This window comes from Arvicanthis niloticus, chromosome 3 (assembly GCF_011762505.2).
Source record: "Arvicanthis niloticus isolate mArvNil1 chromosome 3, mArvNil1.pat.X, whole genome shotgun sequence".
Taxonomy (NCBI): Eukaryota; Metazoa; Chordata; class Mammalia; order Rodentia; family Muridae; genus Arvicanthis; species Arvicanthis niloticus.
Window position 1 is genome coordinate 70,449,951 of NC_047660.1, and position 12,745 is coordinate 70,462,695.

General features: G+C 43.3%; 1 protein-coding gene across 2 annotated transcripts in view; it reads left to right on the plus strand.

Moving 5' to 3' along the window:
• Gch1 (GTP cyclohydrolase 1) overlaps positions 1-12,745 on the plus strand; it is a 28,812-nt gene that overhangs the window by 1,370 nt on the left and 14,697 nt on the right. The window lies entirely within an intron of this gene.

Genomic DNA, 12,745 nt, shown 5'->3' on the forward strand with positions numbered 1-12,745 from the left:
GGTTCCTTTGGCCGTGTTCAAAGGCCTCATTCCCAGTTTACATCTGGGGACCTCTGTGATGTGTTTCTTTGGCAACACAATTACGAAAAAAAATGGTGCTGCTTTGAAAGGTAGTAATCCTGTCTGTTCCTGTCAGGCATTGGGAGCATGAGAACCCGTCCTAGAAAGAACAATTATTTCTGCCAAACCTTTCCCCACCTCAAAGGAAGGGTGGGAGATCAGAGCCTGAGAAGGGTGGGGCCCCAAAGGAAGTGAAACTACTTCCTAATAATTCAAGGAAGTGGATCCAGATCTAGTTCTGAGTCTGGGTTTCACCGTTCTACATTTGATGGGGAAAGTTTGGACCTCAAAAGCAGAATTTGAAAATGCAAAGACTGAAGAACAATCACTGAGATTTTTTTCTGAGAGTTCGATATCTGGGAGTGTTAGTGTGTTTGTGTACTGTCCAGGATATAACCAGAAGGAACATCTTGACAGCGCCTTGTTCATTCTGCCTCTTGTAGACATAAAAGGTGGTCCTCCATGGCATCCTTCAGCTGAGCCCCTCCCTCCTGCGGATCCCATTACTCCAAGGGAGAGGAGCTTCTAGCCGGCTATTTGAAAACTGATTGTCACAGGCTTACTCAGGAGCTGAGTGAGATTCAGCTAAAGACGCCTAAGGGCTTTAAAGTATCCCCCATTCCAATTTATTCATAAAAAGTCCATTGACCTGGAGACAGAAGATCCGACTGTCAGCTGAGGAAGACAGGGCTAGTGAGTGACAGCTTGTTCAGTGATAGAAATGTTCTGGAAGTAGACAGAGGTGATAGTTACTCAGCATTGTGATTACTTCTGAAACGTATACTTTACAAATGGTGAAAATGAAGACTTTTATAGGTATTTTACTGCAATAAAATCATTGGTTATTTGAACATTTTTGATCGCCATCGATTGAAATTTTTTAAATATAGCATTGGCTGGCATGGAGTCAGACATGTAGGTAGACCAGTCTAATCTAGAATAGAGATCTGCCTGCCTCTGCCTCTGGAATGCAGAGATTAAAGGTGTGAGCCACCATGGCCGCCTCAATTGAATGGCCTTGGGTAACCCTGAACTTTGAGTTTATGCATTATTCTTTTATCCACACAATGAGGAAGCTGAGTGGGAGTTTATACTTGGTGGGAAACATGTAGTCTAGCCACTGGTTGGTAGTTACTTCCTTATGTTGCAATAGTGATAGATGAATCAGTGCACTTTTCTACCACACACATGGACAGAGAGAGGTGTGGACTGGGTAAGAGCAACTTGTCACATGTCACATGTAATAAAGTATAGTAAAGATAATTGTTTAATAAACTAATTTTTATGTAACTTGTATTTACTTTTATTTCATATGCCTACATGTATGTCTAGATAAGGGATTGGATCTCTTGTCTTGGAATTGGAGTTACAGTTGTGAGCTGCCACATGGGTGCTGGGAATTGAACCCAGGTCCTCTGGAAGAACACCCAGTGCTCTTAACCACTGAGCCATCTCTCTAGACCCAAATGGCTAGTTTTAAATATGTTTTTATTCTTCAAGAATTTCATTCTTACCCAAGTGGTGATAGCAGCAGCAGACACCTTTAATCCCATCAGAGTTGAACATCAGAATCTGAGTTCGAGGCCAGCCTGGTCTAGGGAGTGAGTTCCAAAGATAGCCAGGGATACACAGAGAAACCCTGTCTCAAAACAACAAAGAATTCCATTCATGTATACAATGTATTCAGATCAAATTCACCCCTCATCCCTCCTAATTCTCTTTCATCTTTCCGCCCTCCACTTTCCCTTCCTGTCCTTTCTTTCCCAACTTTCTGCCTTTTAAATTTTATATTTAGGGCCTGGTGAGATGGCTCAGTGGTTAAGAGCACTGACTGCTTTTCCAGCAGGGCCTTAGTTCAATTCCCAGCAACCACATGGTGGCTTACAACCATCTAAAGGGGGATCTGGTACTCTCTTCAGGCAGGCAGATATATACACAGCAGAACACTCATACATTAAAATAAAATTTAAAAAAATTTATATTTATTTTTTAGTAAATTTATATTTACAAATTTAAATTTATAAAACCTGCGGCGTTCATTACTTACGGGCATCCACTGGACTGTATTTGGCTGCTGGGAGTCACACCCTTAAACTGACTCTCCTCCCCTACAAGCCATCAACTGAGATAGAGTCTCAGGAGAGGGGCTTGTGAGCCACCCCATCCATGCTGGATTCTTGACAAATAACCAAACCTATTTTTAAAAAAAAAAAAAAAAAAAAAAAAAAAAAAACCAATTTCCTAATAATTTCCAAAAAAAAATTTTATTTTACATATATGAATGTTTTGCCTTCCTGTGTATATGCACATCACATGTATACAGGGGCCCTCAGAGACTAGAAGAAGGCATTAGATGCCTTGGAACTGGAGTTACAGACATGTGAACCAACATGTGGGTGTTGCCACTCTACCGTATCCTATATGTAAGAGCTGAGCCAGCCCTTGAGAGCCTGATTTTTTTTTTTTTTTTTTTTAAAGCTTGTAGACTTGTAAACTTGTAAACGGGGATTTATAGTTTGTGTGCCTGGTGCTTTATTTATTAATTCCTTGTTGACTTATGGCAGAAATTATTTACTTTCTAATACTCTCCATGCTTTCCTTTCTCTTCTGGCTTCTTTTCAGTTCATTTCTTGCCCCTGGAGAGTTTGTCATTTTTCTACCTCCTTCCGTGTCACACCTCTCTCCTCCTTCCGGTACCTGCCTTTCCATGGTAGTGACTATGGTCATCTGTGGTAGGGCTGCCTGAATACCAAGTCTCCTTCTGGTTGTCACTACTGGGCTATAGTTTGTGGGCTAGCAGCTTTCCTCAGGACGTGTCCTAGGACTCTTGGCATCTCTAGCCTCTTGGTCTCCAAGGCAATCTAGGCTTCATGTTCACAGCTTCACACAGTGGCCTCTTGGCCTCACTGCTGGGACACCCCTGCCACTCGCCTGGCCTCAGAGGCTTTTCTTTGCTGTGGAAGGCAATTCCATAACCCCTTCCTTGTATCATTGACTCAAAACCAGAACCACATGGCTGAAGCTGCCAAGTTCTCCTGCTTTCTGGGGCTGGAACATGGCCCACTCTCTTAATACCATCCTCACCAACTTTCCGTATTCAATGGTTTCCTCCACTGTCTAGTTTGCCTGTCCTGGAACCTGTTCTGTGTACCAGGCTGACCTTGAACTCAAAGAGCTGCATGCCTCTGGGATTAATGGTGTGTGCTACCACGCCTTGACCTAAGCTTTTCTTTAATTCCTATTTAGCTGGGTGGGGTCTTCCCACAGACTTCCAACTGTGTAGTGGTACAGGATGTAATTACCATTCCAAAACGAAGGAAAGGAGTGTAGTGAGGAAACACTGGACCAGAGCTAGACCTATACCGCTCCAACAAACTCGAAACTACATCTCCATGTCTGACGTCAAAACACTTTTCAGATCTCTAATTCCTTTTAGCTTTGTTGACTGTAACATACTTCTTCCTCTTGGAAGTATGGGATCTGCTTTTTTATTTTAATTTTAAAGGGGATTACAGTTATGGGATTTCATGAATCTCAGAAGAGACTTTGAACTTTGGACTTTTAAACACCGTTGAAACTGAGACTACGGGGACTTTTAAAGTTGTAGTACATACATTTTGTATATGCTACAAGCCTATGGGGGGCAGGGAGTGGAATGTGGTGGCCCTCACAGGCGCATGTTTGAAAACTTGACCCATAGATGACACTATTAAGAGGCATGGCCTTGTTGGAGGAAGTGTAGCACTATGAAGTAGGCATTGAGGTCTCCCATGCTCAAGCTATGCCCAGTGTGATACAGTCTTCTGCCTGCAGATCAACATGTAGAACTCTTGGCTTTTCCAGCACCATGTCTTCCTGCATACTTCCATGCTCCCTGGAAGACAATAATGGACTAAACTGCTGAAACTGTAAGCCAGCCCCAGTGAAATGTCTGTCTTTATAAATAGGAGTTGCTGTGGTCGTGGTGTCTTTTTGCAGCAATAAAACCCTAATACAATTGATGAGATGCAAACTGTGATAGCTAAAGTGTCAAGGTCGATAAATAAAATTCTTGATTTATTTTACTTTTTAATTATATGTAAGGGAGAGGGGGAGGAGGGAGGGAGGGCACATGCACACACAGAGCCAGGAGAGGGCATCACATTCCTTGAGGCTGTAGTAATAGGCAGTTGTGAGTGCTAGGGTCTGAACTTGGGTCCTCTAGAAGAATAGTACATGCTTCTATATCATGGATGAAAGGTAAATTCATGCCCGTTTTAAAAATATATGTTATAGGGCCTGTGGAGATGGTTCAGTTGATAATGTGCTTACTGAATAACCATTAAAAAAGACCCAAGTTTGATTCCCAGCACCCACATCAAAAAGCAAGGCAAGGTGGCATACTTGTGTTATCTTAGCACTGATGAGGTAGAGACAAGATCTCTGGGGCTTGCTGACTACCTAGTCTAGCCAAACTGACAAGCTCCAGGTTCTTAAGAGACTGAGGGAAATGACATCACACACACAAACACACAGACACAGGCACATATACACAGGCACACACATAGACACACACATACATACATACACAGACACACACACAGACACACACACACAAACACACACACACCAGTTCATCTTAAGGGATGAAATGTCAATGAATAAACATGAATATGTAGCGCATTTAAATCTTGACTCACTAATAATTTCTTTTAATTTTGTTAGTGAATTATTAGATAGAGCTTATTTGTTGCCAGAAAGAGCACTGTGAATGTAGAATTGTAAATTGTTGCCAGAGTAGTTTATGTAGACCAGAGCTGTCATGACGAGAGGAGAAACACCAGAAACGGGGAGGTAAAGGCACTGCATGCAACACTGGAGTGGCAAACAAGCTTGCCTGTTGTTGTGAAGACACACCATGACCAAGGCAATTTATAAAGGAAATTTAAATGGTGGCTGTATAGTTTCAGAGGGTGAATCCAAGACTATCATGGAAGTGAGTGTAGCAGCAAGCAGGCAGGCGTGGTACTGGAGCAGTAGCTGAAAGCTTTAATCTTATTTTCCAATTGGAGGCAGAGAGAGGGGGAGAGGGCAGGCAGAAGCTAAGAAAGAGATTGGGCTCTTAATCTCCAAGCCTATGCCCAGGGTCACCTTCTCCAACAAGGCCACACCTCCTAATCCTTCCAAAAAGGTTCCACCAACTGGTGACCAAGCAACTGGAGACCAAGTGTTTAAACATGAACTGATGTGACTGATGTGGGGGCAGGATGAAGCGTTCTCATTCAAACCACTACCACAGCATTGCTACTGATACTAGCAAGAAAAATACCACAGCTGGGGATTTAAGCTGGGAATTTTACAGCCCTGGATGCCAGGTCTGAAAATGAACCAGCAAACCCTAGTTCCCGCTGAAACTGTACTGGAGACCTTCCGTGCCTTCTCCTAGTTTCTGGTTGTAGAACTCGGTTCATGTTCCTTGGTTTGAAGCTATCACTCGCTCCAGTCTCTGCCTCTGCCAGTGTCCTTGCTTCTGTCTCCTTGGACACTGCTAATGAAAGGTTCTGGTCGCAGTGTGTCTCATTTGGATTTGCTGAGTTACACCTGCAGCATCACTGTACCTAATAAAATCACACTCAGAGGCACCCAGACCTTCAACAGGATTTTCTTGGTAGGGTGCAATTCAACCCAAAGCAGTACTAGGTCATTTATTCATAAGATAAACTGGGAATTTTGCCAGTTTCTATTTATTTGTTTGCTTGCTTGTTTATTTTGAGACAGGGTCTCTCTGTGTAGCCCTGGCTGGCCTGGGACCCACCAGCCTCTGCCTCTTGAATGCTGAGATTAAGGGTTTGTACCACCAGGCTTGGAGGCACTTAAAGCTTTTTATTGTCTTCCAGGCATTGTGCAGAGTACTGAGAATAGAATAGGTGAAGCTGGATACGATCTTGCTCTCCCGGGACGGCCTTTAGAGGAAAGGCGCGTTAACCAGTCACTGGGAAGAGAAATGTGACTGTAGCCACATGGTGCAGTGAGCCCTTAGTCAGGGCGCTTGGCTAGTGCTGGGAGATGGCACTTGATGTCTTTGCCGGCTGACTTTGAGCCCCCCTGAGCCCTTGACAGATGTCTCCTTGCTTTATCTCCATAATAGCCCTATAGAACATGCAGTATTCCCATGTTGTAGACAAGGAAACTGAGGCACAGGGAAGACTTGCTCCATGGTGGCTGACAAGCATCAGAGCTGAGAGCGTCAGTGTGACATGGCTTTCAGTCGATGACAGTGTTGTACTAATTTACTTGGCTGCCTTCTTCTTCTCCTTTGTGTTTTTTCTGCTGTTTGCTTTGTCTGGCTCTAGAAACTCCTCCACACCCTGGCATCTCTCCAGGTTTGCATTTGCAGCATCCTCCGGTCATTTGAGTTTAGTGTTTCAGTGAATAAGACTGCAGTACCAAAATTGACCAGGAGAGGGCCAACGTCTAATTACTGGTTTTGAGATTAGGAATCCAGATTCCTACGTGGGCACACGTATGCTCACGGAGATCAGAAGAGGGTGCTGGAACTGGTGTTGGTTGCTAGCCACCATGTGGGTGCTGGGAGCTAAACCCAGTCCTCTGGAAGTGCAGCTGGTGCTCTGCTGAGCCATCATCTAGCCCAGAGTTACAGATTTTAAATCTCCTTTATTGTAAAGAGTTCCAGTGCCCATGAGAATAAACATGCAACCTCGGGGACTGTCAACATAGTAGGTCTGTCCTGCTTTGCCCCTTCCTGTCTCACAACCTTTCTTCTGGAAAACAATTTGTGCTCACATGTGAAGTGGACCACAGCTCCTTATTATTCAGTCTCTAGCAAGTGCTTGCAGTTACTGTTCTTTCACAGGCGTCTTTGTATTAACTGATCTTGATTTAAACAAAATTCCCACATTATACTAGGGAACTCTCCTTGAGCATCTTTTATGTATGTGAGCACACATCTCTTCAGACATACCAGAAGAGGGCATCAGATCCCATTACAGATGCTTGTGAGCCACCATGTGGTTGCTGGGAATTGAACTCAGGCCCTGCTGGAGGAGCAGTCAGTGCTCTTATCCACTGAGCCATCTCTCCAGCCCCATCCTTACGGGTCTTCTAGGTCTCTCACATTGACTTTTTAGACTCTATTAAGTTGCCCGTTAGTCATGCAGTCTCCCACTTCAGCCTTTGTTTATTTTATTCCCAAGAGTTAGTCTATCATGAGCCCTTTATTTCTTGTATTGCCCTAATTATCAGATTTGCGAGGCTTGCTCATCTCTCAAAACAAAAACTTTTAAGTGTAGGCAAGACTGATGCATGGTAGGAAGCATGTGATTCTGTCTGGGGAAGCTAAAATGTCTTCCGTTTTCTAGCATTAAGCCTTAAGTGTCTCAGCCAATCTTGTCAATTACAGAGTTTCCAGCCAGCCTGTCACTTACTTAGGATCTGTTGGTGACTGCCTAGATCTGGCATTTACTAGAAATGATCTTTGGTCTTTTAATTTTAAATTTATTAGTTGGAATTCTAAGCAGGACTCTTGCGTCCCTTTAAAAAGGGGCCCGCGTAACTCTGGCAAAATTTAAAAGTACATGAATCTTTAAAACATAAAAAAAGCTGTGGTTTTAGATGTGTTTAGTTCTATAATGGAAAACGACTTAATCATGGCTTAATCGAGAAACCATAAAATATGACTAACATAAAAACTAAGGATTTTCATATGTTGAATACCATCACAAATGGAGTCAAGTGATAGACTGGGAAGAGGCATTTATCACTCATCCTGGGCAGTGGGTAGATGGTCATCCAAGATGAGATGCTGGGAAGTGATGGGAGAAACGGGCCATACGACTGGAAATTGGCAAAGCATCTAAAGAGAAGGCTCTTAGTAAAGGAAATCCAAAGGGCTCCACAAACACCAGGAAGTATAATTGACCTCACTTTTCTGAGAGAAACACACAAGACCTTCTTATAGATACATTGTTCTTTGTTGGACTGACAAACATACAGAAATTTGATACTATATTATTGAAACTACAAGAGAGCATGCCACATATATTCAAGGTTAGGTACGATCCGGAAATGACTTAAATATCCATTGTCTTACAATTTAGAGAGGGATGTGGTGAGGATTGAAGCAGCAGCAGCACCCACAGCTGTCCATTGAGCAATGCTAGTGTCGGGCACCAACCCCTGTAGAATCAGTTCATGTGTAACTTTGAAGTCTTCTGAAAGTTGATAATCTGCTATTGACAGGAAGCGTTGCTAAAAGCAAACAGATTAATACATGGGTTATGTGTTATGTATTCTATATAGCAAAAACATTTATAAACTAAAAGATCATTTTTACCAGGTTGTGCAGAGAGAAACTACCTGAGATTAGCAAAGTCAAGCCAAACTCATTGTAGTCTCAGTGAGAGGCAGCTATGAAATGATGATAGTTCCACAGTTAATAGTTGTGTGATGTCACACGTTGAACCAGGGGCCGTGTGCATGCTAGTCACTTGCTCCTCCACCTGGTACCTGGGACAGTGTCATTCCCTGAACTTGCAGCTCGCTGATTGTCTAGATGGCTAGCCAATCCCTGGGAATTCTCCTGCCTCTTTCTTCCTGTTGTAGAAAATATTTAATTTCAATCTGGGGTGTCTACTCTGCCTTTGATCATTCAGATACCGGATAAATGACACACATGACCTTTATATTTATAATAAGCCTTTATTAGCACTAATGCTGGACAGATGTCTACCCTCTATGCTATTAACATCTATTTCCTACTGATAACCCCGAGCAAGTACTTACATAGTTTTATTTAACTCCAGTTGGCCAGTCCTCATGGCCATGCTTTCTTGACTCCTAACTCATGTGTCTTTCTCCTCTCTGTTCTCCATCTTCTTTCTCTCTCCTCATGGTCTCCTCCTACCACAAGCCTGGGAATGCCAAGCCCCACCTACCTCAGTTCTGCACAGCTATTGGCTATAGGCATTTTTATTCACCAACCAGAAATAACTTGGGCAAGGTCACTTAGGTCTGTGTGTACACTCTTCTTGTCTTTAGGTCAACCAGGCCTTGGGGGCTGCACTTAGCATTACAATATGTAGCAACAGGCAAACCCCGAACACCACCCCAGTGCTAGGGTTATGGCTACTGAGCCCAGTGTTTTTATGTTGATTCTGAGGGATCCAAACTCAGGTCCTGATGCTTGTACAGCCAGCACTTTACCAACTAGGCTTTCTCTCCACCCCAAGTATTTACTTTAATAATGGATTTGTGCTTATTTTCAAGGTAGTAAATGATTAAAGCAGACTGTCTATACATACCTTGATTTTATAAATGTTGCTAAGCTACCTGATTCTGATATCCTTCCACCCCAATTGTCACCAATATCCTCAGCAACCCATACATAACACAGCTTAGCTTCATGGATCAACTGTACTTTAATATTTTTAATTTTTAAGTACATGCTTGGATTTTCAAATAAATTAAAAATACCATGAAAGCCACTGCATGTAGCTTTAGCTCAGAGAGAGCTTCAGGTTCATCTCACCATCCAATGGATGTAGAAAATGGCAAGAGTATGAACTATACCCAGTCCTGTAATCAACCCTGCCAGCCAACTTCTCCCGAGACCTCCATGGTGGCTGTCCTGCAGACTCTGAACGTAATTCCACAGAGCCCTTAGCAGGCTTGTTCAACTGAGACCAGCTCCTCAGTGGACTGCTCAGGGCTCATCCATTCTAGTATGTTGCCGGTTCTGTCAGCCCAGTTGCTTCTGGTCCTCCACTTAGCACGGTGACAGACAGTCCTGCAGCAGCAGCTGCTGTGGCTATGCTTGCTGTTCACACTGCTTCCCAGTAAACATATGCTGGAGAAGTCCTTGGTCCACAGCAGCGTCTTAAAGCACAGTTTCCATGCATCAGCCAAGAACCTTGGACTGCTTCCATGTTGTCATCTGTCCCCCATCAAGAGCCAAAGCAAAATTTGGGGGAACAGTTGTTTTTCTAATTAAAGTCACACACCCAAGTCTTGCTGGGAAGGTCACTGGTGTGTTGTTGGGGGTTGGTGACTCAGAACCACTTCATATGCTCCAGTCTCAGTCTCTCCAGTCTATGACTGATAGGTATTCTACAAGCCCTTCAAGCTGAAGAAGCTGTCCAGGAAGGAAGCAGTTAGCAGTGCCAGGGTGCTCAGTTGTTAACATTGATCAGGGACCACGGATGGAAATGCATGCTTCACCAAGAAAAATAGCTAAACACCAAAGTGTAAATATTAGGAAAACTTCGCAAGGTATAAAATAAAAAGGAAAAGAAGCTTTGACTCTTAACATCCCAAGCAAATCCCAGGTCTGCCAAACACTGCCAGTCCCAGAGTACTTGACTTAAAACAGTAAGCTCCCACAAAAAATAATAAACATAAGAATAACTCAAATATTTAAAATATTTAATATACTCTGGGAAAAAGCATTTTCAGCAAAATACAAAAATTTTAAAGCATTTGTTTATTCAATTTTAATTTTTTTTACTATAGAATAACTCAGCATGGCTTCCCTCCTTCCCTCTTTCTCTTTCACTCCCTCCCTCCCTTCCTCCCTTCCTCCCTTCTTTTTTCTCTCTCCCTCCCCCTTTCTTTTTTTTCTTCATTCCTTCATTTTTTCTTTCTTTCTCTCCTCCCTCCCTTTCTTTCTTTCTTTCTTTCTTTCTTTCTTTCTTTCTTTCTTTCTTTCTTTCTTTCTGAGAGCTTCACAGTGTAGACCAGGCTAGCCTAAAACTTGTAGAGACCGGTGGGTCTCCCTGCTCTAGTGGACGGTCACTGTTATAGTTGACAAGGGCAGTGGGAGTAGAGATCTTGAATGGGGTTGGGTGGGGTTCGGAAGCCCTGTGAGTACATAGTGTGAATAAACCACACTGAACCTGCAGTCAGGAGGCAGATCAACTTTACTTAGGGTGATTCAAGGCTTATAAAGTTTTAGGGGACTGAGGGTAGGGACATCCAGGCTGGACAAGGTCATTCATTGGCTGAGGGCTTAGGGTATCTGGAATGCCTCATCAGCATAGAGAAGCATTTCAGGAATCTCCGGTCTGGCTGACAGGTTTTGTCAGGAGAAAAAAATTGGTCCTATGAGACATCCTTCAGGTAGAGATATATATGGGGGGCTTAGAATTCCTCAGACAAGGTCAGAGAAGGAGATGGGAGGCTCCCATATTATACCAAGCCCAGAGGCTATCTGGTCATGGTGGACTTTGTTAATTAGCAAAGTTTTCCCACAGAGACTCACCTGCCTCTGCTTCCTCAGTGCCAGAACTAAAGGCATGTGCCACCACTGCCTGGCTGCAGTTCTGTTTCAAGTACCAGATTTGATAATGAGTAAGGAAATGTTGTAAGGAGATGTAATTTAGATTATAAAATTCTTGCTTTCATAAAAATACCTCTCTATTGTAGGAGCTTGAGGCTGGGACAGCTTCTCCAGAGGGTCCCCGATGAACTCAGGTAGATGGTAATACATGAGGGGAACAGAGGTGGGTAACGATAGGAGATTGGGGCTGCTAGACTCAGGCACTAGATGCTGGGAGAAGACAGATGGGGGCCAGGCAGGCAGACTAGAAGGGGCTTGACAACTCAGTTCTAGGTTTTGAACCATAAAACTTTCAATTTTTTTTTTTCTTTTTTTGGTTTTTCGAGACAGGGTTTCTCTGTGTATCCCTGGCTGTCCTGGAGCTCATTCTGTAGACCAGACTGGCCTCGAACTCAGAAATCCGCCTGCCTCTGCCTCCCAAGTGCTGGGATTAAAGGCATGCGCCACCACCGCCCGGCCACCATAAAACTTTCAAAAACAAAAGCACTGAGGTTTCATTTAATGTAGTCCAACTGTCCATTGTGAGGGAACAGTCCAGTGTGAGAAACAATGACCAAGCTTATTCAAACCCAAGACTAAGAGAACTCTGACTATGTAAACAGTCATTATGGCAAGACCATATATATACACACACCACTGAACTTGCCCTGGAACTAGAGAGAACTAGGTGTGTATGCAGTTCTGCACCTCCCTACACGTCAGCATCACTTGCATAGATTTCAGTGACTCCACAAGACTGTAATGGAACAAAAAGTCTCTGCTGATCAGGACAACCACCACTGCTGTGTCAAGCTGCTGTGCGGTCAGTAGGTGAAGAGCATAGCCAAACAACAATGAGCAGCACCAGTCCTTGACTAAGAGTAAGCCTCTGTGCTCCCGGATGGCTTTGTTAATCTTAATTGTCATTTCAGGGTGTGCTCCCACTTATTCACTGTGGAAGTCTTTTCTGTTGCACCTGCAGAGCCCCCACCTTCTATTTGCCATTCTGTTAAATCTGTCTATGCTTTAACCTTGTGTTTACTTTGTCATGGTCTTAACAATAGACTGTATGTATAAACACACAACTATACACACCATTAACATCATGTAATGTGTGAGTGTACAGTAAGTTGTGTGAGCATGCTCCACTGTATTCATACAATAATAGACTGCTTAGTGATTCATTTCGCAGAACATCACCCTATCCTAACCAGGCATGGTGATATATTCTTATAATTTTCAATACTTGGGGAGATGAGACCTGGGATACATGAGACTCTATTTCCAAAACCAAAAGCACAGTCCCATTATTAAGCAACATGAAACTGACTTTGTTGAGCCCAGGAAGGTAAGAGCTTACACATGGCCCTGTTC